Here is a 24,694-nt window from a genome sequence, read left to right as displayed (position 1 = left end):
TTTCCTACAACGTTAAATTAGACTTTGTTATTTTTTATCGACTGGAATTCATAAAATGTTCCGTATTCGAAACTTTTTACAAAGGCTTCAGAATTAGACGTGTTTTATTGTTCAGGATCACGTCTAATGGCGGGTTTTGGTGAAAATGAAGTTGAACTGCGTGGCGTAACTGCCGTGGTGTTACGGAGGTATACGAGAAGCAATAGCGAAATACAAACGACATGTGCATTAGAACTGTCGGAAAAAAATATTACATCCCAGTTGAGCCCTATAAACTCAAATACCGCTGTGTGCCGTACCTGCATCTCCCCCACCCCCCCAGTTTGCGATGGGTATTAAACCAGAGAAATAAAACAGAAATGCATGACTGTAAAGGTGAGAAAATTTTTGTCTGTATGCCTGAAGGGAACAGATCACTCGGGAGACCAAGACGTAGATGGGAGGAATCTACTGAAAATATGTCTTTAAAAAATATTGTATAAACACGTGTACTGGACTCAACTGATTCAGGACGACGTCTAGTGGCGGGTTATTGAGAAATCTGTAACGAACCTTCTGGTTTCACAAAGGACAGGAAAATTCATGAATAGCTGAACGACTGTCAACTTCTTAAGACGGACTGTACTCAGTGGAGTAAGCAGTATCTACTCAGCAGCTACATTCTGCTATTCATCCACATTTTATAAACCATAACTGTACAAGCATTTGTAGTAAAGTGTCAGATAATAACTTCCGTTTCATGCCTCTATACCTACGTTCCCTGAATGTCCCTTTGTTCATTTAAGCCTGCGTATTTTATTGCAATTAGCAATGAACCAGATTCTCATATCCTAAATAATTCACACCGACTTACTTTCTAAGTTCTATATTAATAATTATGAACAAACATTCCTGGCTGTTATAGGTCTATTAATTTCATGGTTGGAAAACGAATTTTACAATATAATTTTCCAGATAGCACATCCGTTTCAAGATTGCTTTCGAACAAAGCGAACCTGAGCGAAACCAGTCCGACCATGTGGAAAGGATTTCTCTGAAACTCAAAATTTCAAAAGGAAACCACCCACGCCACAGCTCTTTGATTCTACAGGAGTCTATTATTACGTGAAGAATAGCTCATCCTTCATTTGCCTAACAGTAAGGTGTTCACAGACTCTTCACAGTCAAGTAAGATAAATTACAGGTTTTCAATAAAGTAATCGTCCATAGGCTGCTTCAAGTTCTTCCGTTCATCCAAGGATGGTATGGGAGGAGGCGCACAAGACTGGTATGCAAAATCACGTGATGAAAACAAGTAGGCCTAATGCTGGAACTGTTGAACAAACTATCGACTTAAATTACAGTGCGAGTAGCAAAGAGATAAAGTTCAAAGGCAATGAAACGCGTCGTTTCATGCAAAAATGTCTTTTAGGTGTTCTATCGCGCTTGTTAAAGAAGACACACATAAAGTGCACCCATTGTGTTATAGGCTTGCATTATTTATTGTCACACAACAATATCATGCTAATATCTGAAGTTCGCGACGAAAATCAAACCTACGCTTATTCCTTTTTCTAGAAATGTAAATTTATCTTTTCTTCCCGCTCTTTTTCTTTGTCTCTTTTCCACGGACTCTGCTCTCTGCAGGCTTATCCCTCTGTTTGTGCTTCGTTAAAAACACTGCAGTAATTTTATTATAGACTGTTTGACTAAATTAATACGATTTAAATGTCATAACACGAACGCTGGTTTCATCAGCTTCTTCTGAGGGGCGATGGGAACATAGATGGTTGGTCAAACTTTCTCAGGAAAACATCTACGGCCCATTGGGATTCGAAAACAAAAAGCAGAAGACACTGTAAGTAAAAGGGCCGACCCAAGCCAGATGTAAGGAGCAGTGTCCTTCTTGAGAAACTGGCAGGCACACAGTAGACAAAAAGTTTCCGGCTCCTTATAGAAGCCAACCGTTCGTGTTCACAAGATACTGACTGCTACTGGGCCCTATATTGATCCAGTCGAACTCAGTCCACAGCTGCATGCCCTGCTGTTTAAGGCAGAGCGTGTCTCATAGGAAACAAATTATTCTGAAGATTACTAATCTGTTACAAATGCAAAGGAGGTTTAAAAATGAATTAACAACTTTTTTGCCAGAAAATATGGTAAAATGGGCCACAAATGGTCCCAGTACTCTTACCATACATGTAATTATCATTAAATGCCGATGCATATTAATGTAAAAAGTTATTGAACACCCAGACCCACGTCGCGGTAAGTCATTGGGTCGTGGCACATCGGTTGATAAATAATCGTAACCAATCAAGCCACATTTACCAACCAATTTCTGACACAACTCTGCTGTTCTTAACACCGCTGTGTTGATTTGGGAACTTCCACTGCCTATTTTTATTGTGGCAATGTTCTTCCGTGGTTTTCCTCAGATCCCACAAGAGCAGTTCCCATGAAACCTACTGTACGCGAGAGTTCAGGTAGTCCCTGTGACGTAGGCGGCCTTGTCTCACACGCCTTTGTTGCCTTCCGCTGTCCGTTTACTTGCGTTATTTTACTATTTTATAACTAACCCTGATTTAAATTATTAACAGCAAAATTTACGTCAAATCAGAACAAGCACGACATTTTCGGTCTGATAGTACTGCAGCACGTGACCACTTCGTACCAATTCATCACTCACAATTCTAGTGCTGCTGCCGCTAACTAACCCCGGCCTGGAAGGAACAAACAAACAAACAAACACTCTGAAACAAAAGGGACATTGTAGCACAGCAACGCAGCAAGCGTAATGAAAATAGGAAATTTACTCGCATTACATTTTCAATAGTTGATGAGCGAGAGAGACAGACTGATAGTATTCAGAGCAACTGGATCACTCAATAGACCCTATGTTTATAAAGTTTTGTTTGGACGAAACCCCATTACGAACTTAAAAGCCATCGACACGAGTAAGTTTCGGGGGATTCCTAGGGCAAAATATTTTAAATGTGTATGTTCTAAAAGCCTTTGTGCTGGTGGTTTAATACTACACGTGTACAAGTCATCTGAAAAAAATGTAATAGTTTAGAAATTTTCATTTCACGTTAACAAAATTAAAACTGGCAAACATGGATTTTAAACCGCGCAGAATGGCTTTCCAATCGTCAACGACATTGAATATATGCGCCGTTGATATGGCTGAGTCTGTTATCAACGTACAGAGACTGAGTGCAGTGCAAAACGCTTGTCTCCTCAGTTACTCTCCCACCCCAACTACGCTCCTCCTCAAGCCGACACAACAAAAAAGTCGGTCAGTAATTAATCTTAGAAATTCGAATGTATTTGATTTTGTCGAAATCGACCAAATATGGCCTCCATACTTTGAATTGAGTAAAGCATTAAATGCCTGAAGTATACGCTGTTTTGGTAATTTTACCATTTCATTTCAGAATAAAATGTAACAATTCTGTGTGACAAACAACGACTGAAATGTGGCAGACGACATTGCACCACGTCTAGGTTAAAATCTGGAATGCGAGTAAAATAACCGAGAAAAAAATAAGACCAAATAGGATTGGAATGTGTTTGGCAACATCTATATACGAGTAGCGTGAGTCGGACGTGTAAGAAATCAAAGAAATATGCAATGACAGAAAGACAGGACATTTTTTTTTCAAATATGATAGAAAATAGGTTAATATTTTATTGTGACATAAAACTATAAAGTGGGCTAGGGAAGGATATGCCGTTTACTACACAAGAAATGAGATAAGTCGGTTAGCATAGTTTAAGACTTGTATAAGGAAATATGAGGATGAGAAAATGCTGAAAGGATGTGAGAAAGGAAGACGCCCTCTGTGTAGACAGGAATAAGATGTATATAGGGCTTCTATCTCATAATTTCCTGCCCAGAATATCTGTAAATTTGCCCAATAGGGAGGGATTCTACTTCTGAAAGCTTGAGCGAAAGGTTTTTACCCTGGACAAGGACTCCGTCACCACATACTTCGGACTAATAGCTTTTGGAACTATTTATCCGCGGCCACGTGTACTTTCCTCCTGTTCTGTATTAACAGAAAACCTACGGAATCATAATAGCGACGAACAAGGAAGAAGGAAAATATAAAATTGTATAAAGTGATGGCAGTTCCTACTGAAGTAAGAAATCCTTATATTGAATACATCTTTCATTACCTTATACCACAACGGAACTAAACGATTTATTAGCAAATATCTGAATTCTAAATTCGGGGAACACACAAAGATACATGTCTACAGCAGCCGCTGCAAGCACGAATATGGTATGCTGTTGTCTACAACTTCAGCAACGCGTTTTCTGCTTGTGTATGCAGGGAAGCCTACGTTTAGGAGAACATGCGCTATAAAGAAGGGAAGATGACACCTCTCAGAGCAGCAAATTCTCTGGACGACATTTATTAAACGTTTATCTAACCCAGTGAATCTCACTTGAACAAATGTATGAAATAAATAATAGATTTCACGGCTTCTTGTAACGTAAATCTTTCGAATCTGCTAGAAATGGTCATCTTGTAAAATACAATAGGTCTATTAAAAACGCGAAGCGTCTAGAAGTTACGCACTACCACAAAAAAATCTCTCACTTCACATCTTTCTTCGATAGTGCAATCGATGATTTGACGACTAAGCTGTAAGTATTCGTATTTTATGTGTTTGACCAGGAGCTCTGAGTCGGCCTACCTGAGCTTCTCTGAGTAATTTAGGCCAAATACTTATAATCTACTTTAATTAGCGTGAACTAAGCAACAAAGCAATTTCAATGTACATCGACGCCATGTTCCAAATGTTCCCATTAATCTCCTTCACTCGTCTTTTCGTCGTTCTGACTGTTGTCAATACGAAACCGTAAGCGCTCTACAACACGAGCGATGTATGTCCACGACAATTTGTCGCTTTGCAACTACACGGCCTATATCTCAATGCATAAAACGATTAGTTATTATTAACCTAACTTTACACGGTGCAGCTCTACGACTGTTAAGAATTACAAGATATATGAGAAATACATGCGATATGCACGAGCCGGGATAGCTCAGTCAGTATAGTGACTAGCTACGGGCTGGACGATTCGATCCCCGACGGGGGAGAGGATTTTTCCTCTAGCCTCTGCGTCCAGACCGGCTCTGGGGCCCACCCAGCCTCCTCTACAATGTGTACCGGGGTCCTTTCCCGGGGGTAAAGCCGGTTGGGGCGTGATGCTGACCACTCACCCCCATCTAGTGCCGAGGTCAAGGAAGAGAGGAGCTATACCTCACTCACCCCAAACGCCTATATGGCGTATAGTGGGACAAACTTTTTACTTTTACATGCGATATGCACGTAGGTCAACACGAAGAAGAAGTTTGTTTTAAAACAACCCCAATGATGTGCACTTTAGCCAGTATCTTATAACATTCATCTCGTAAAAATGTTGTATGAATCAAGATTAAAAGTCATTCACCATATACGTCATAAATGTTAAAATATAGCGGATTTCTAAAATGTTACTTCTTTAATCGAATTCATCACATAGTTTATAACATTGCAGTGACGCAAAATGTCCGATTTTGACCTAGAATCCATGACTAAAACCGATTAACCTTGCATGTCGCCTTTATCTACTGTGGGGGATTTTGTGCTTCACTGATGCTGAGAGCTTTGTGGAGTCAGGACATTCCATGCTAAGAAAGACGAAACTGAGACGGCACTCCATTCAAAGCGGCTATGGGAAAGTGGTTTTCAAGTTGCCTTGGTTGCTGTAGGCTGGCTACCTTTTCGCCGTATTGCGGAAAACGCCCAACTCCTCCTTCGCACGTGCTCTATAAATCTCTCAGCCCTTTTTGAGAGTACAAAAATACGAAGATTCAACACCGCATATGCAGTATTCATGGTGACATGTTCTCGAGCTACGTCTCTGCATTTTTGAAAATTTACCATAACAGTATCGTCCCATATCCTCAGTAGCCCAAGCGGCTGCTTTCCTCAGCATGTTTAAAAACACGTGTTGTTTCCGTTATTTATTCGCAGTGAGATTAAGAAAAGCTATTCCGAACACTTAAATCGAGTTCGTATTTTTAGAAAATTCTCTAACATTTTTCTTCCCAATGTAACAAACTTATATATGCTTGGGTTTGTTTCTTCATAAGTTCATTGACCAGTTCAATTCGTACTTCTTTGGTCATTCTAGCAACCACAAACATTACTAATTATTTTCCCAAAGAAATTTAAAAAAAATATCCTTCCGAGTGCGAATTCTAATAATATAGCAACTCTAATGGAAACTTAAGTATTCAGTCCCAGATTGAATACCCTTATTTTAAGTCTAGGCTGGCTGTCTCTTGTCCTCAATTTTGGTTCATGGGTTACAATGTCTACGAGAAAAGAGTTTTGAATAGTTAAAAAATTTATGATAATGTTAAAACGTTCAATGCCGGGTATTTAAAAGCAGACCGTAACTAAATGCTGGGGCTTAAAGACCAAGTTACAAAGACTGGTGTGATTAATCGGGGCTTTTCGGCACTGGTAGTATTAAAGCGTGTCTGAAAAAAGGAAAGCCCTGATTTTGGCAGTGAATATTTTAAATCACGGCGGCCTAACGCATTTCCACCAATATTAAATAACTGTTTTCACTGTCTAATACGAAATATTTATTATCATACCTATACCCAACAAATCCAATACTGTACTGCATTTAGCTATTCCAACATATTAGCCCCTGTATGATCTTTGATGTTCCCGTGATGAAGAAATGCAGAACTGAACTAATGAAGCAAACTGAAGCTTGTTGATCTGGTTAGAGCGTCTCTCTTCATTAACGTCCTCAACTAACGAGATCAGAGACGCCAGCAGAAAACCCACTGAGTAGCAGATACGGTATAAGACATGCGCTGCGAATGCATGAGATAACATGATTGCCTGATACAGCTAAGTGGGACATTAATACTGCTCCATTACTAAATGTGGTTTACCAGAAAAGAATTCACGAAAAGTTATTAGTGCATATCTTCGACGACTTTATACACTGACTATTGAAATGGCTGTTTAAAATTGAAATAAAACGGCGAAGAATACAAGAGATATCTGCCCTTTCACAAATAAACACAATAGGGCTCAACTCATCTCTTTTCCCACTCAATACATAAGTCTGACATTGTTAGCTGTTTCAATTTCGATGTGTTACGTAAGTTAAGTAAATGAACAACTGAAATAAATATTAAATTAAATTCCAATAAAATTCACCGCAGCAGCCGTATATTTGTCATCAGTCAAAACGACTCAATCTCTCACTTTCGGAGAAAAGCATATATTGAGGGCACTGAAGACAAAGTTCCAAATATTTCGGTATATGAGTGTTAAATTGAGAAGAAATGGATTGGACTGAAAACGTCATTATGAGTACGTCGAAGTTTATACCCGACACATAATTAATATCGCTAGTATGTAACAGAACACACAACTCACACGACGAAGATACGAAAGATGTTAACATTTCAGTTGGGAAACAACATTAAGAGACTGCATGAGAGATCAAAATAGTTAAAGTGAATAGTCTTAACAAATGAGTGATAACGGTTACCATTCCTGACACAAGTAAAATAAAGCACACATTGAACAGAATCAAGCCAAAAATCATGGTAAGGCGCATACTTGATCCTTGTCGTACACAGATGCTTTGTTCTAACAGACTGTACACACAGATTTACTACAGCACAAGAATTGCCGATGCAGTGAAAGTCCTTGCTGTGGCAGAACGAGCACTACTAATGAGCCTACAGAATATCCGCACATACCTGTACCCTCAGGCTGACGGAAAATGATGCCCGTATCAGCTCCCAACTGATGAAGTTCTCAATGATATCTGACAGGTAATTTTTTCTTTCTTTCATCTTCCTTGAGTTCCGGCAGAACCATTGAGAAACAAGTTTTTACCACATCGCTACCTTTGAAAGTTTATCCAGTCAGAATTATCAACATCGGCTATCAAAATGAAAGGCGGTGTAGGCCCATGAAACTCTTCGTGATTAACTAAGCCGTGGCCAATTAGCACTATGTTCTTTCTCACGGTGCAACACTGAACACGCGCTTGCCTATGTCACGACCAGAAGATTTGAAGTACCCACCTGTCATTAAATATCAAATTATGTTTAAAGTCGTCAAATATCATTAGCCTGATCAAATTACAGAAAAAAGAGATGGGCGGACATAGGAGAGACGAGAAGGTATAGAAAATTTTACTTAGCAAACCTTCATGGAAATGATTACTTGAGAGCCCTAGGCTTAGATGGGAAGAGAAACATTGAAACTCATCTTATAATGGTGTGTGAGGACGTGTATTGGATTCAAATGACTCAGGAGAAGTCTAGTGATGGGTTCTTGTGATTACAGTAATGAATCTCCTCGTTCAATACAAAGCTGGAAATTTCTTACAGCGCTGGAATTTTTTTCCGTAGAGTTAGTGGAGTCATATAGAAGGGACGTTACGATACTTTCAGAAGTTCTGGATAACGAAAGTACGTCTTCTTTAATACATAATGTTCCATTTAAAAGTAAACACTTACTACATATAAACGAAACCAAAAGCAATATTAAATTCTTACAACCCTATTCCCTTCGCTAATGCGCCGATTTAAATCGGCAGAGCCCTATTTTCAACTGTTTTATGGCTCCATGATCACTTGTGACAAACACTTCCAGTGTCCCAAAATTTTGTTACCGGTCTGTGTATTGCTCTTATTCGGCACGTCCTCGTCAACATACGAATTGTTAAATGTTTCACGAACACAGCAAATAATTTCAATGCTAAGTAACGTTCCAGAATAAACACACATTCTGCTCGTGAATACAGCATGTGCACACATTGACAGATTTTAAGCAACTGACTTGAACAACGGACTAGCTACTAGGGTCACCTCGATTCGAATGGGAGAGTCTTCTAACATAAGGCTAGACCTACTTCTGATATTTTTCTTCCTTTAAGATGTTATTTCAAATGGTGCAGCCTGCACTACGCGTACAGCCTATTGACGACCCTTCAGAGGCCTCATGCTTTCTATCTTAAGAACAGCATCCACCAGATCTTTCGAATAAAACTTGCAGTAAAACAGCAGCTACGTACGTACGTATATCCGTAGTAAACAAGCTGATTATGGCACATACTTTAAATTTAAACTCATAAACTAATAAAAATATCCAGTCTAACAATTAGTCCATTAGAGAGCGGAAACAGGTTAGAGCATATTTGAAGATTTCTGTCTTCTGGGTTGTTGCGCTGTGTAGAGTGGTCGATGTTTATCAACGTTTCAGAGGTCATACTGCCTCCCCGATGACGGAGGCAGTATGACCTCTGAAACGCTTGTAAACATCGACCAGACTACACAGCGCAACAACCCAGAAGACAGAAATCTTCATACTCATCGCCCTGATGACGGAGGCAGCATGGACCTCTGAAACGTTGGTAAACATCTACCATAGTATACAGCGCAACAACCCAGAAGACAGAAATCTTTAAACTTACCGCTGTGAAAACCTCAAATCTTACAAGAACATATTTCGCTATTCAATAAAACATTTAGAAAAATTACTATATTAGGTTTTCTCTATTCCTAAAATTGGTGATCTCAGCAACCAGCAGGGGAATACGAGAAAATCTACGATCCTGCCATGGTTAAAAGCTTAACTACAAATATTTACTGAAACAAGAGTGATGTTATTAAAGGCTCTAACGGCAACAGATTTCGCCTCATTCCGCAGTTAGCATCTCCTTCCTTTGCTGAAGCTTGAGGATGCCTTAATCCAATCCAAAGTTAAATCTTTTACCATTACCAACTCCATACATAACTCTCCTCAACTTTCTACAAAATTTCCATAACACAGTTACAAAGTTACCCGCTTGTAAATATAGTTCAGCTTCCTCTTCGTGTGCGCCTTTTTAAGAGTTCCATTTTGGAACAATTCGAATACTTAAACACACATTGTTTAAAGGCGCTCCATTACAAATCTTTTAAATCGTGAGACTTGTGTTTCAAAGAGAATTGTGTTTAATGACTAGAGATTTATACCACTCGTTACAGTTATGACTATGATCTTCCAAATTTTGAACAGCAATTACTGAACTGTGCCCGCTGTTATCAAGAATATTATGCGTTCCGAGTCTGAAGATCTTCTACACAGAACACAGACCAACGGCTGTCTCAAAATTCGTTCTCTTAGTTTCGAGACACGAATCTCTAAGAGGGTAAATGTGTATCGGATGCCTTTCTCATTTTAGAGTAGGCCTAATTGTGGGGTTTAACTACAAGAAAACAGGAAATGTGTAATAAACGAGGTTGTAGGTTTATTCCAGTGTAAATAGGTATGAACAGGTGGGCAAGAAGTCAAGAATGTTGTGTATACATGTATATCGAAAGGGTGCGCACATTTTATTTGGAAAATATCTACTTTTCATGACAAAAAAGTATAGGATTATTTTGCATATTCCCTGCAATATGAATCGCTTCCACAAAATTATTTTAGAAGTTGACAGATTTTTTATTAGGATTATTTACTGCGTGTTCTTATCTTATCTAATGACACGGACAACGGAATAAGTACAAGATGCATAAAAGCTGACGTGAAAGAAAGCGTCTGTGGCCTATCGTGAGATGATATTCCACTATTTACCGAATAGACTGAGAAAGATCAGTGAGAATAGCCAATCCCAGGCCCGAAATTCGAACTCAGAACCTATACATCACGATACAGGAAAAATAACCATTACACTGCATATTTCTGTTAAAAGGTTATTTAATGATGCTGTATGAAATACAAATGTCATGAGATGAGAAAATTGTAACGTAGGTGAAATGTAAAGTGTAGCATAATAACCAGTTGTAGCGTATTTGAAGTTACTATCCCGCTCATTGCATTGAAGTTGTTGATGCAAATAAAAGAAATAAAAGCCTCAGTTCCGACAATTGGTGCCTGGCAGAAGACACGAACCCAGTGCCGCTAGTAATAGAAATCAAACGAAAGCTGTCACGCTCGGATTGGAAAGTCGACATTACATTATTGTCATTACTTCCAGTGATGGCATGAAAGAGTAAAAGATTATTGGATGGTTACTTTGAATCATTCATTATTAGACTGGCCTACTAAACATTTAGTGTTGGATATTCAGTTGCTTCTACTTTTCCAGCAGCAGGCTGAGATAAAAAGAAGATGCAATTATATCATTACATGGCGCTATGCAGCAGTATGAATGCCTGGAAATGATGGGGTATTGTTTCTGTGAAGAGACTGGCTCGGCCGCCATTTGATGGGTCGAACAGCTGCTGTCACATCAAATAAGCAATCCGAAATCCCGAATGGAACAATGACTTATCTCAGCAGAAGACAGTTTTATTGTCATGAAAGGGAAGGAAGTGGCCGACGCTCTGTGGTGACAGCTCGCAAATGCTCCTGTAGGAGAAATACAGAGAAGACGCGCAGATATTGGTCGTTCAATTGTAGAAAAACTGAAGTACCGAAAATAATTCCAGTATCTCCTTCTCTATATCGACAACAAAGTGTTTGTATTATTATTATTATTATTATTATTATTATTATTATTTTAAGTTGTAAATCAAACGCTGGATAGTACAACTGCCCAAATAAGGTAAAATTCTTTCAATAAAGTGGAAAACAAGGGAGGTTATAGACGCTACTGAAACATAAAGGTTTGGTTGATTTCAAATGGCAATGGAACAGATTTCAGGGGCGGAGGGCATTTAGTAATTATAAAAAAACCTGAGTCATTCATATAAATATTTGGTCGGAACACCTGAAGAAAACCGGATAATACTAATAAAATTGACCATAAAGCAACAGAACGTGGAACCATCTTAGTTCATCTCGAAGCGCGCCTGGGCAGTGCGCTAGAATAGTTCATGACTGCCTTCCGCCCACTGCACATAGAAATCCGCCATTTACCACAAAATTACGACACTAATTAATCTGTGTATTTGGTACGTAACTCTATGCAGAAGGAGCAGAATTATGACGGTAGTGAATTAATTGTAAAGGACTTACTAAAGACAAAATAAATACGGGTTTGCATTTAGGTTAAAACATTAACCAAAGGAGCAGAACGAAGGGAAATGAGATGTTTCAAAGGAAGTTAATTTTCAGTAGGAAGTGGCTGAGGGAGATAAAACCAATCTCTGGATGTTTTCTGGGGACACGTAGCAGACCGTCTGTCTGCGGATTGCTTAGCTCTTGGGGAGTTCCTTCTGTACGATAAATTCTTCCTTCTTCTTCTTCTTCTTCTTCTTCTCCTCCACACACCTCCCTTCGTTCAAGACAGATTTGTGGAGCCAATCACACAGGCTATTGGCAAGTTTCGCTGATTGCCGATCAGAGGGAACCGAGTCTGTTAGGTCAAGCGAGGCTGTCTTAAAAAACCCATCCTACGGCAAGCCAGTGTCCTTTCCTTGTAAACTTCACATAGAATCGAAATGGTCTCTACTGCTCTGCTGTGTGACAACCTTCAAAATCCGCAAACGTTGCTCAACACAAAGGCTTCAAAGAGTGACGGATTCTGGAGGGACAGACACAATCGACAGATGGAGAAGTGAAAATTCACTTGAGCTGAGTTAACAACTATTTGAACTCTTTTTATAATTAGATTAAGTAATTTCCAAAAATGCTGATGTATGTTAGAAATTGAATGCAGACACACAACGAATTACTACTAAAACAAAGTGTATTAAGAATGAAGCCTCTAGCCTACGCGAAACTATTTCAGAAGTGAAGCTCTCACGGCTATAAAGATGTCGATGGCAGCATTTGGTCTTGTCATGCCGTGTTTTCTTGTAGGTGGTTATCAACATTTCGGAAGTAATTCAGTGCTTCCAACGTCAGGGTGAAGCGACATGTTCCTACCCACCCACACGACTACACGGAGCCACAACCCAGAAGATTCTATCGAGATTTTATTAATTTTTGCGTATTCATTATATATTTAAGTGTTTATGTGTTTTTCGTAACGCTGTCATCTCACATTTTTAGCGTCGAATAGCAAGATGATTAATAAATTGGAAACGATATAGAACAAACCTGCCGTGGCCTTATTTCAGATATTAAACCAGCATTTGCTGAGGGGACTGTAAAAAACCACGAAAATATTGGGATACCTTGTTTCCGTGCCGATATTTAATCTCTCAAACTCCCAAATATGAGGCAAGCATGCTAACCATTTCGCCGTGACATTGACGTGTATAAAGATATTTAAGAGAATTTCTAAAGAGCAAAAGTGACAAAACTTTGTTTAGAGTAATAAAATGAATTTATTAGGTAAGGAAACATTAAGTAAGGGTCTATCAATAAATTCTTCGGACTGCAACGTGAATGAACGATACTGGACTCGTACGTAACAAACTGCACGGAATACTGTCCTTCTTTAAAAATGAATAGTTGCTCAATTGGCCAGGAAATTGCCCACTTTTACTGAACTTGAATCTTTTTTTGGCCACTTTCACAAAAATCTGTGACTGGATGGTATCCCGAGACAGCTCAATGCCTCTCAGACGTTCGCACCCTGTTTACATTAACATAAATTTTAATATAGTCTCCCGAGTTGTCTCTTTACTCCAAATATTTCGATCCACATCTTTACATCTATAAAATTCTCAATGCGTGCTGCAATCCCTACTCCTTAAGCAGAGTTCACATTATGAAGCTCCTCATCACGTACTTACTACATCTCTGTTACGTTTAAACGATTTCCTCAGAACTTCACAGTAGCTCTTTTAAGGTTTAATGTAATAATACACTTTGATGAATCCAAAGTTTCATCTACAACAAATGCATGAGGAAACCCGTTTGCTAATTATTTCGTAATGCAATCGACGACTGACAACTTTTTCTATCATCGCTGCTGTCTCACGGTCGTATCAGCGAATCACGAGAATTAGAGCAGAGGAAGAGACAGCGTGTTAAGCGTATTCACAACTACAAAGGGAAGCAAAATATTTGTTGTTGCCTTGCAACAAGGAAACACAAAGTCCGTTATACTGTTAAAATTAAGATCACAAACAATTTGACTTTGCCGCGCTCAGTAGGAAAACTTACGCGGTTGCTGCTGGAATTTAATCAACTACTCTTTCTCGAAGAAGTGATGCGAGCAGTTGATGAATCAAGTTCTCAATTAAAGACATTTTTGGATGTGACAAATATTTTTGTAAGGTGTTTAATAGGAGAGTGATGAAGTCTGTATCACTGTATCGAAATTTTAAGGGTTCCTTGTATAGTTTTTTGTTACTTCAGAGGGCGGACTGTTTCGCAATTGGTTTTACTCTACAAAAACAAGACAATGTAAATTATTAGTAATATCAACATTAACCGGTAAAAAAAGAATAACGCAATCACTGAAACAGAAGGAAAGCAAACAAACGGAGAAAACCCATGTATGTTTTAGAGAAATAAAGACAATTTTAGTAGACGTATTGCTGGACGACCAAAAATCGGAAAAAAATTATCTCGAGCGAAGTTAACAAATATTTAAAACTGATTTGAATTTGGAAAAGTCCTCTTCAAAAATAGTTAAATTTGTTCATCTTGACATCACTATTCATCATTTTAATGTTGTAAAATATTTAATATCAGTAAAAGAAAGAAAATAAACTTCTTAATTTTCCTGTAGCTTGTTGAAACTTCGTGTTCCTTCCGTTTCCCCGTGTAACAAAAGTAATTTTGTTTACGAGTTAAAAAAATATAAAAGTATTTTTGTACTGTTTTTGTGTGACTGTTTGTTTTCCTGTTTGCTAATGGAGGAAAGAACTCAAACAGACTTTTCAATGCTGGCAATAGTAAAGTCACAAGGACGTATAATTTGCTCAGACTTTTGAGCTTGCTTTTAAACGTTAGTGAATATATGCATAGCTCAGTAACACAGAAGGCTGCTTATCCATGCACCCAGGGAGTACTCCCCCCCCCCCCCCACCTACTCCTTGCCTGGAATGCTCGACCCAGGGAAAAATGTAAGCACTTGATATGCCCCGTTGTCTTTTTTAGAATTTGTTGAACGTGTATGCTACCTACACACTTTAGTTTCTGTTACCACACAGTTGCTTAGCAACCGTATCTTTAGGGGAATATAAGGCCTATCCCTGACATAACCATCATATTTGTGCTCTCAATCCTATTCCTGTAGGATGTTCATAAGTAAATTTTAAACCGTTTGTTGGTGTAAAAGAATTCAGTTATCTACACACAGAGATTCGCCCCAAATTTTGTGCCATAAACACAATAAATCGCATTGTCCGTTGCCTTACACCTCGCTAATCACTTCTGTTCGTCCTAACATAGACACGTGTTCTCATTAATGAAGCTGTGATCATGAGATGTCGATGGGAAACGACTCAAACCAACCAGCAAGTATATTTGCAAAGTTGCGAGATATGTGAGAAGATAATGGCGTACCTCACCCGAAATCCAGCATCTTTACGTGCGAGCATACTTTGCAGTGAATCTCCTAATACCTTGCAGATATGCTACAGAGAAATTCAATCAGTCTCTTTTCAATTCAGGCGCAGCTTGGGATCTACTACATTACGTGAACAATAACTTGGAATTCACCAGTTTTAAAAACTACGATTAAGATCATAATTGCAAAAAAAAACTATCGCTACTTCAGAACGACGTATTGTGGAGTATATCTGGCACTTTCTATTTCAACTTGAAATTTCTAACTTCTTTCACAGGAGTGTTTACAACTTAAATGCAGGCCTACTATACCTTCATGGTATCTCTCATTCAAAGATATTAGGTAATGCTGGAAAATTAGCCCAGCAGATTTTAAATTGTTTCATGAATTCAAACATTTACACCAAAGATCGTTTATGCATTAACTCGTACATAATCTTGTAGACAACGAGGGTGGAAGGAAATCGGGGAGGCAGTAGGATTGTACTTTATAGACATCGGGCAACATTTTATGGCAAACGTGTCAATGAATCTAAGTCGACAAGTCATATTCTTCTGATAGGCCTATCCTCTTGTGCAGAAAGGTCGCAAAGAAAAAATATTGCTCACGAAATGTGGTCTCTGTATTTTCTGTTTCATGCGATTAAAATTGGCTTTATACAGTCAGTTTCCATTTTCACTTTTGTTCCTCTTCATTTTCATCCGTGAAAGTAATTTGTTTTCTTCTACTGTCCCACTTTCTTCCCTCGCATCACAAGATCATGAAGCATGGGACGACCATTATTTACGAAACACATACAAAGGTGTTTTAATTTTATGACAACTTATTATACGCTAAAATCCATGACATTAAATTAATCAGTGCGTTTCTTCTGTCATTAGTTTAAAGGTAAAAAATCTAATTCGATCGAATATTCCTTAACAATATGTCTGGCCGCAGAAAATGAATTGGAAGCTTTTGTTTTTGTTGGAGAACTATAAACAGGTGTCAACGACATGAACGGGTTTCGAGACAATAGCTCGGTAGTTTAGTTTTGTGGGGAGGACTACTTTTTGCAAGCCAATCTTTTATAGCGGTGCAGGGCAGTACAAAATTGATGCGTTTCCACACCATGTTAACCCCGAAATACAAAAGAGAGCTTTGCATTTTGGAACGCTGGGAAGTTCCTGCTGCACTGGGTAAAATAAGACATTAAGAGCCAAAGCCTCGCGCTGAAAGCATTTCACGAACAGAAGAACTAAAACTGTTCCACGCCCACAGTTTTACCTTGCAAAAATAACACCACAATAGTTCAGTCAGGAATATTTTTGAGGATGTTATGAAAACAAGCATTTTTTGGACTAATGAATTTGAGAATAATATAATAATTTATTATACTCCCATTTTAGAATCAAACGCAACTAATTTGTGGGATCTTATTGACAAGGGAATGAACCTACGGGTTCCATATAAGATGGAAATTGTAGTTTAACATTAACGAGCATTTGTAAAATAGTCGGAAGTGTGTAGAAAATTGACAGTGATCGGAGGTGAAGAACACAAATGAAACAGCATAATTCTGCACAACCTGTTACCTGTAAGGCACAAATTGCGATATGAAAGGGTGCTATTAACATGGTGTTCGTTATCGAACGCAAGGCTTTACGGCAGTTGCCTTTGGCTAACGCTTGTCAAAGCCAAACTGCGGTTTCTAGACCTCTGAAAGGGCTCCAAACTCTCGTCACCCCACGACAGCGGTTTAGACTCCACAAAGTCGGAACACCATTCCTCTCCTACTGAACAAAACTCAATTCTTCATATCATAAGTCATTCGGGATATCGGTAATGACATTTTCATGTTAATTCTTATTGATTCATTTTCACCAATATTGAAATGCATCACATACAAAAAGATCGTGAGGGTATGGACTGGATTCGTGTGCTCAAAACAGAGAATTATGCCGGGCTTTGCGACAAAGCAGTGAAGTTGCGTGTTCCATAGAGCGGTGGGAATTTGTTGACGAGCTAAGTGCTTATTAGCTTCTCAAGTAATACTGAGTTCCATGAATCTAGTTGTAATAACTTAAGTAAAATACATAACGTACGACTTTGTGAAATGGTCACTCATATTTAATTTTCAAATATAACACGACAGTCAGCCTTCTCAAATACTAAGGAAAACCACAAAGAAACCTGATAGCCTTTCTCCGGATCACCCTAAACACACAACAGGATAAACATTTTACATTAACGTTCTATAAAATATACTGACATTAAGTTGGGAGTTTCTCTTCAGCACCGCGGGCAAGATACGCGAACATTACAAATTCAGATCTAAGGCATCTGATATGTGCTCAATAAGTGCGCTAATCCAACACACATTAAAAAAACTGTGCTGTAAAGGAACTGTATCAAGCCAACCCGATTGGAGTCATAACTCTGCGTCATACTGGTATAACAGACAAATCCACCGTAAAACGTCTTCATCCACAGGACAATACAAGAAGGCGTGCCTATACACCGAGCAGGATTCTTTAGCCTTACGTGACTCTGGGCGTGGAAATACTGAGACCAGCAACAAAATAGCATTTTGAAATTGAACAATCGCTCGTAATAAGAACTTCATTACTCAAAACTTTCTGAATGGAAAATTTACTCATTGCATGTTTAATTTTCATAACAACACACATTAAACTGTCATTACCGTATCGGCAACTTTTGTATCATTAGGATGCACGACAGAGTTACATTACCAGATTGGAGACCAATTCGAAAAGCATCATAGCAATTAAATCTGGCACTTGAATAAATGAATGGTTATGTAACAAGTGCAGTGTGAACCAGCTATGACTGACGTATTTTCATAAATTGGGCCAATCGATCTACATTCTGGAAAGACTACTAATTTCGATGGCTTCAAACACCAGACAGAACGAATACCGGTTCAGTTAGCTGCAAAAGAGTGTAGCATGTAACTCGACGAAACAGAATTTTCTTTCATGAGCTGACAGTAACTCAGCTGACCAAGATATTCCCTGCGTTTTATGGAACCAGACGATGATTATTGGAATTGTATCCGCAATAGCCCTCATCTAGAGACTGTTCTGGGTTACTTGAATTTAGCACACACCTTTACATCAAAGAGTCATGAACATTACCTCTACACCTTCGCTTAGGCCTGTTTATCAATGTGTCTTTTACTTTCAGGTAGTTCATCTGTTTTGTGAACAAATAAGAAACACGTGTACATTTTTATAAGACGTGTATGAGGACTGAACGTGCCTGGTTTATTATTACGTAATGGCAATCAGATAAATATAATATTAATGCATCAATTTTAAGTATGTACCATCTCAGAATTAAGCTAGAGCTGCTAAGGGAAGCTAAGCTTTTCAGTCTGCTTAAGGCGACCTCGAAAACAAATTAAGGATCTAAGTATTAGTGAGTAACTTTCTGGGAAGGGAGGCACAGAGTTAGCTGTGCCATCGTAGTTGAAATATCTTCATCAATCTCAGTTCAGAAGAGATCCTTGTCGGCAACCCTGTGCGACCCGAAAGAGGATCAACGCCACGAGGCATACACGATCACTTGCGTCCCTCAGATCTCCTCCTACTTCGTCTTCAGTTCGTCTGCGCCGTTATCACGAGTGAGTGAGTAGTAGCTGTAGACTCAGTCTCTCTGGTATAACTTTTACGTCTGTAGCAGAGGGAATATTACTACCTGCCTTAGCAATATCGGTTATAATAAACTGTTATAATAAAAATGTAGACCAAATTCAAATTTACCGTTGAACCAATGGTACACGACGCAAAGTCCCGGAAATCAGCCATCTTCGTGATCTCAGATCTTTATAAAAACCTACATAACCCATGCTTTAGACCCTATAAGTTTAGTTTTAATGTATTCAGTGACTTTAATCCCATTACTAATCATTAATGACAAATACGAATTCATACAACTCTTGTAAGTTGAGTTATCTCGCTTACTTAAATAAACAAAAACAAATGTGGACGGAAAATGAGAAATCTAGTCAATACAATTTCCCATGTTACCGATAGTATTACTTCGATTTAAAGTCACCAGTCTAGTCCTTGTTAAATTATTCTGTTGCAGCTTTCCTCGGAGGCAAGGCGTACTGCCGACATGATTTTACTTTCAGCTGTGCGCATACGAAAGAAAGGGAAAAAACGTACCCAAAACTTTTGTTTAAAAATGAAACTTCTTTTTTTCATTTCTTTCCTTTTCTTTGCAATTCTATAAAGATTGTCCTTTAGGGAGCTGAAGCAAAATCTTCTGTCGGTGAATTAAAATGTTCCCTTAAATTAAATCTTTTAACATAGCCTTCCCTCATTGTCCTTTACATTATAACAACTTTTTTAAGCAGAAACTCTTCTAAAGCTCTCTCTCTTTCTTTCTCGTGTTCCCCAGAGAGAATGTATATGGATCTAATTCCATGATTATACCTGCAAAAAGCAGAGAGTGTGGCTATTCAACTTTCTAACTTGATAAAACGACTCTTCTTACGTAAATAAAGAATATTAGATAAATAAAACCATTCAACACAGCTATTTAAAGACAAACGCCATAGAATGCAAACTGAGACCCAATAGTATGTGGATAATTCGTGTTCCACCTCAAATATAAATAATTACATTCAGAGGAAAAGAATCTGTTTCTGCAAAAATAGCGTTAGAAAATAAACTTGAGTAAGGAAGAATTTTATTATTTTGGCTACAGTACATACTGTGAAATAAACAGTAATGTTAATATAAAATTAAATAGATTTCAACAGTTCTATCGAAATACAAAAACCTTGAGTACTAGCGAAATTCCAATTGTAAACCTTCATAAAACCTGCTAGCAATGCCTGCGCCTTTGTACGGAATCGATTGTTTCATGTCAACGAAAGAAAAGATGGGAAGCTCAGACACTACATTCCTCAGAATGACAGGCCTTAAAAGAATCACAGGCGAACTTGGAATAACAGATTCTAATATAATAATAAAAAGTAAGTGGGTAAAAAGTGTGACAAGCATGCCTAAAAACTAAATAATAAATACGTTCTTTCCATCTGTCTTGAAGTAGATTACTCCATCGACGGAATAAAGATGGCTGTATTCTGGGATGTTTCATCTTGTAGTCCGGTGTATATTCACCGACGTTACAGAGAAGCTTACTGTCCCTATCATCGGGAAATAAGCTTCTGTGAAACGTCGGTCAATATTTTCCAGACAACTCGGTGCAACATCCCAGAATACAGCCATCTTCATACTCTTAGGAGTGAGAACCTGAAATCTCATTTAATAGAAAGAGCTTTACTTCCTCTAACCAGAACAGGCCAAGATAATAATCACTGGCATTGATGACACGAAAAATTGCCATAAGCAAGTTGTGAATATTGTACAAGCATAACCTAAGACACAGGTCCCTTTTACGTTTATTTGTCTGTCGTGCTAGTAGCTGTCCCAATATACACCATGTAGGCGCTTAGGGGGACAACCAGTATGGCTCCTACTCATTCTTGACCTCCGCACCAGATGGGGTGAGTGGTCAGCGTCACGACCCCGGCCGCGCTTTATCCCTTGGAAGGGAACCCGGTACCCATGGGATAGGAGACTGAGTGGTGGGCCCCAGAACCGGTCTGGACGCAGAGGCTACGGGAAAAATCCTCTGCCCTCGTTAGGGATCGAACCCCGGTCATCCAGTCCGTAGCCAGTTATCATACTAGTGCATTGTCATTGCTAGTGCCATTCATGGTCTCACAATCGTCCAATCTTTTATATGACTTTCTTATTCGAAAGAAGTAATTACGCTAGAAACGAAGAACAGTGGAAATACACATGCATGTATCTTTCCGTGAAAGACGAGTAATTTACTGACTAGCTTCTGGAGGACTGCTCCATGAAGTCTTTTAAAGAGAAGAGTTGTGGCATTAAAGTGATTAAATGTACGAAGAAAGAAAAATTGTTACTCTGCACACATACATAAAGAAATTTGTTGTAATGTTGATTACTTTGAGGCATTTGCAAGCGAAATGAGCGGACAGCATACAACCTCAACACTTGACTACAGAAGAAGGTCGCCGCAAGATTGCACCAACTTCTCTCCGCTTCCCCTCCAGGTCGGCGACTGCGTTCCCCTTTAACCAACTTCCGTCTGTGATATCACAACATGGCAAGCAGGCCATCTCTTTCTATTCCATGCTTTGAACTATAACCAAGAGTGAAAGTAAACCAGCAATTTCCTGGCATCCGCTGGTTGCTGGAGGTTTTGCCATCATGAACCCCGCCACATCCATGAAGCTTCTCTCAATTAATTCTCGCCTCCCGGTGTCATCTCTTTTATTAACTGTTTCACAAACATCAGTCTGAAGCCTATTACAATTCTGAAGTCAAGATCAGTAGACTATGGGCTGAAAAATTATCACATGTCTGCATTAGCCTCCTGTCAGAAGCGAACTGAAAAAACTATCTTGACAACTGGTCAAGGTTCTAAATGCTTCCCAGAATGTCTCACATCCACCAGTCCAAGGACTAATTTACTAAATACCTCGTTAGCCAATAGGCCCACAAAAGATTAGCGTACAGCCTGAATCGCTGGATTTCGATCCCAAGCTGTGGTGTTGACACAAATTTATAATGATCCTAGAAGACCCTACATCGATCACGATTCATCACGAAGGAGTGTGCTGCTATCAAATGGGATAGTTTCAACTATCAGCACCATCTACTCACACTCACCGCCGACTACCTGCCCTATATAAGGCTTCCAACAACGCCCAGCCTCTTATATTCCCGTCAGCGTAAGCAAACACCTGTTGCCGTTTTAAGACACTGTTTACCACGGCCAGTAATGCGTTTCGTACACATGAATGGTGTAACCTAAAGGGACGATGTCTTGCGATTGCAGTGGATTCCATCTTTAGTTAGGTTTTTGGTTGGCTACGCTCTACAAATTCTCCCTGAAGAAGTCAAAGGCAAAGGCAATAAGTTTTAGGTTTTTTGGTTTGGGTTATTTATGACAATTACTTAACAAGGAGTGACTGACTGGTGGAAAGGATGGGAGAAAATGAAAGTAAGACGAAACAGTTTTTGGAAGCTAGAGTTGAGGGCACCAGAACAAGAGGAAGACCTAGAAAGAGCTACTTGGATACTATTAGAGAAATAGGACAGGCAAAGGGGAAACGTTTAACGCAGATGAAATTCTTAGCAAGGGATAGGAAGGAATGGAGGAGGTGGACCCAGCAATCAACCCCGACGCTATAAAGGCAAAAATGGGAGGTGAGAAAGAAGAAGAAGATGTCAATAGTCCACGATCAAATTAATGTTCGTCCCTATTTACAACAATTCAATAAAAAAAACTTCGTAGTTTGCCTTCCCTTGCCAACTTCACTCACTAATTACCAAATTATCAACGAAAATTCGGCAGCGATAGTAACACATTTAACTCGATTTTATGGTTTAACACACAGAAATAACGGAAATAATTTCCAAACAGTGTAGCTCTTAAGGCAATTTAGTCTAAAATATTCGAAAAATAACGATATCTGGTTTTATGTGATAAGAAAAAAACTTCTCATGCGGAAAACTTCTCTGCATGACCATATTGAGGACCACACCTCTGGCAAGTTTCACACGTAAAACACATAGAAACTAGACACACACACCCAATTTAAAATTTTGTAATGTAATACATATAGTAAGCTTATCAGCAGAAAAATGTTTTAAAATACTATTTGACATAAATTACCTCTTTCTTATATGTACTTTTTCACAAGAAATTATTACTCAAAACGACTTCCAGACGTTGTTTTAAAAATACGGACCTCTGCAGCTTTATTGGACCGCAAATTCAAACCGAAAAATCAGAGGAAGGATGATTTGAAAAGGTTTCGAGTGTTGGGTCCTCGGCTACGTGAAGGAATAAACGCGGGTTTGATAGAAATGGCGACTCTCAGACGTTGAAAATTCTTTTGTATTCTGCGAGAATAAGTCAGTGACCCAGTTTGCATTGCACTTGAATGCAGAAGTAAAATGGACCATTTCCTGTTTGGAATGCAAGAAGGCACTTGCCAAATGTGATACGTTCTACAAAACCTAAATTCTAAAACGACGACTATGATTATCAGTTTTATTTTGGCTCAATGAGACGTACGTGAGGAGAGGGGGGCAACTGCGATCCTGGAAATGGAAAAAGTTGTAAGATTACCAACAGCATGCCCTGCAGACCTGCGGGATTAGAAGTTTTCTAATTTACTCGATGCGGTCAGTTTTTTATTCATCTTACGGAAACTTCGAGTCACATTTAAATTGCCTATTTACGATTTTAATTCTGAGTGAAAACTAATCACAAAGTCTTAAGCCACATGCAGTCTTCAGATTAGCTAGTGATTCCTAACCGGCCCAGGTTTCAGACGTGTCCGTTCATAACGGCGAAATAAAACTACCTGTAAACACACCCCAGGCTCCTAGATTTCAATTTCCTACGATCTGTAATGGGGTCCGCAGTGGCCGCACGGTCTGAGGCGTGGGCCTTGTGCCGCTTGGTCGCTGGGACCGTGGGTTCGAATCACACTCAAGCCATGGATGTCTGTCAGCGTTTTTCTGTGTTGTGCTGTCCTGTGTACAGGTAGAGGCCTTGCGACGGGCCGATCCCTCGTCCAAGGAGTCCTACCGAATGTCTGTAGATCGAGCCAACGAAACGTTGGGACCCACAGTGCTCAGGCACTTGAAGAACGGGTCGTTCCCAGTATCCGGTATCCCAGTACGATCTGTAATAATCACCATGGATGGCTCACAGATTTATGAATTAGCCCTAAAATTGTATATGAAAATAAGTTGAATCGTCTGCATACATACAATGTTTGCCGCGTAGCTGTAGAATTTAAAAGAGTAAAATGTCGGCTGCATGAATTCCGTATTTAACTATCAATCGGATGGTGATTCTTTATGAACCGTATAATTGTATAATATTTAAGTCAGGATTATGTCTATAAAATGTAAGGCAGATAAAATCTTACTTAAGAAATATGTTCTTCCCAATAAATAAATAACAATACTTATTATTAATAATAATTCAATTTTTATTATTAGCGTACTATATCAACAGCCATAAGGCCAATTATATAATTATATTCATTTAAATAGATTAAATAACTTAGATGAGAAGGAAATATGCAAATCATACAATCAGAGAATTTACATAATTAGAATGATAACATACTGTTAGTCAAAGGTAAGCAGAGGAGGAGAGATAGGTGAAAATGTACGTAATCATCAGAATTTGATTCTA

The 24,694-nt window shown here is 38.8% G+C and overlaps 1 protein-coding gene across 2 annotated transcripts in view; it reads right to left on the bottom strand.

Annotated features, from left to right (window-relative positions):
* The window catches only part of LOC110830645 (alkaline phosphatase), a 226,828-nt gene that overhangs the window by 196,412 nt on the left and 5,722 nt on the right, over nt 1-24,694 (bottom strand). The gene's annotated exons all lie outside the window — the stretch shown is intronic.

The sequence above is a fragment of the Zootermopsis nevadensis genome, unplaced genomic scaffold, assembly GCF_977971745.1.
Source record: "Zootermopsis nevadensis isolate Lab colony 2312 unplaced genomic scaffold, Znev_1.0 Znev_ptg000013l, whole genome shotgun sequence".
Classification (NCBI taxonomy): Eukaryota; Metazoa; Arthropoda; class Insecta; order Blattodea; family Termopsidae; genus Zootermopsis; species Zootermopsis nevadensis.
The sequence above is the reverse complement of the archived record's forward strand: the minus strand, read 5'-3'. Positions and strand labels throughout refer to the sequence as shown.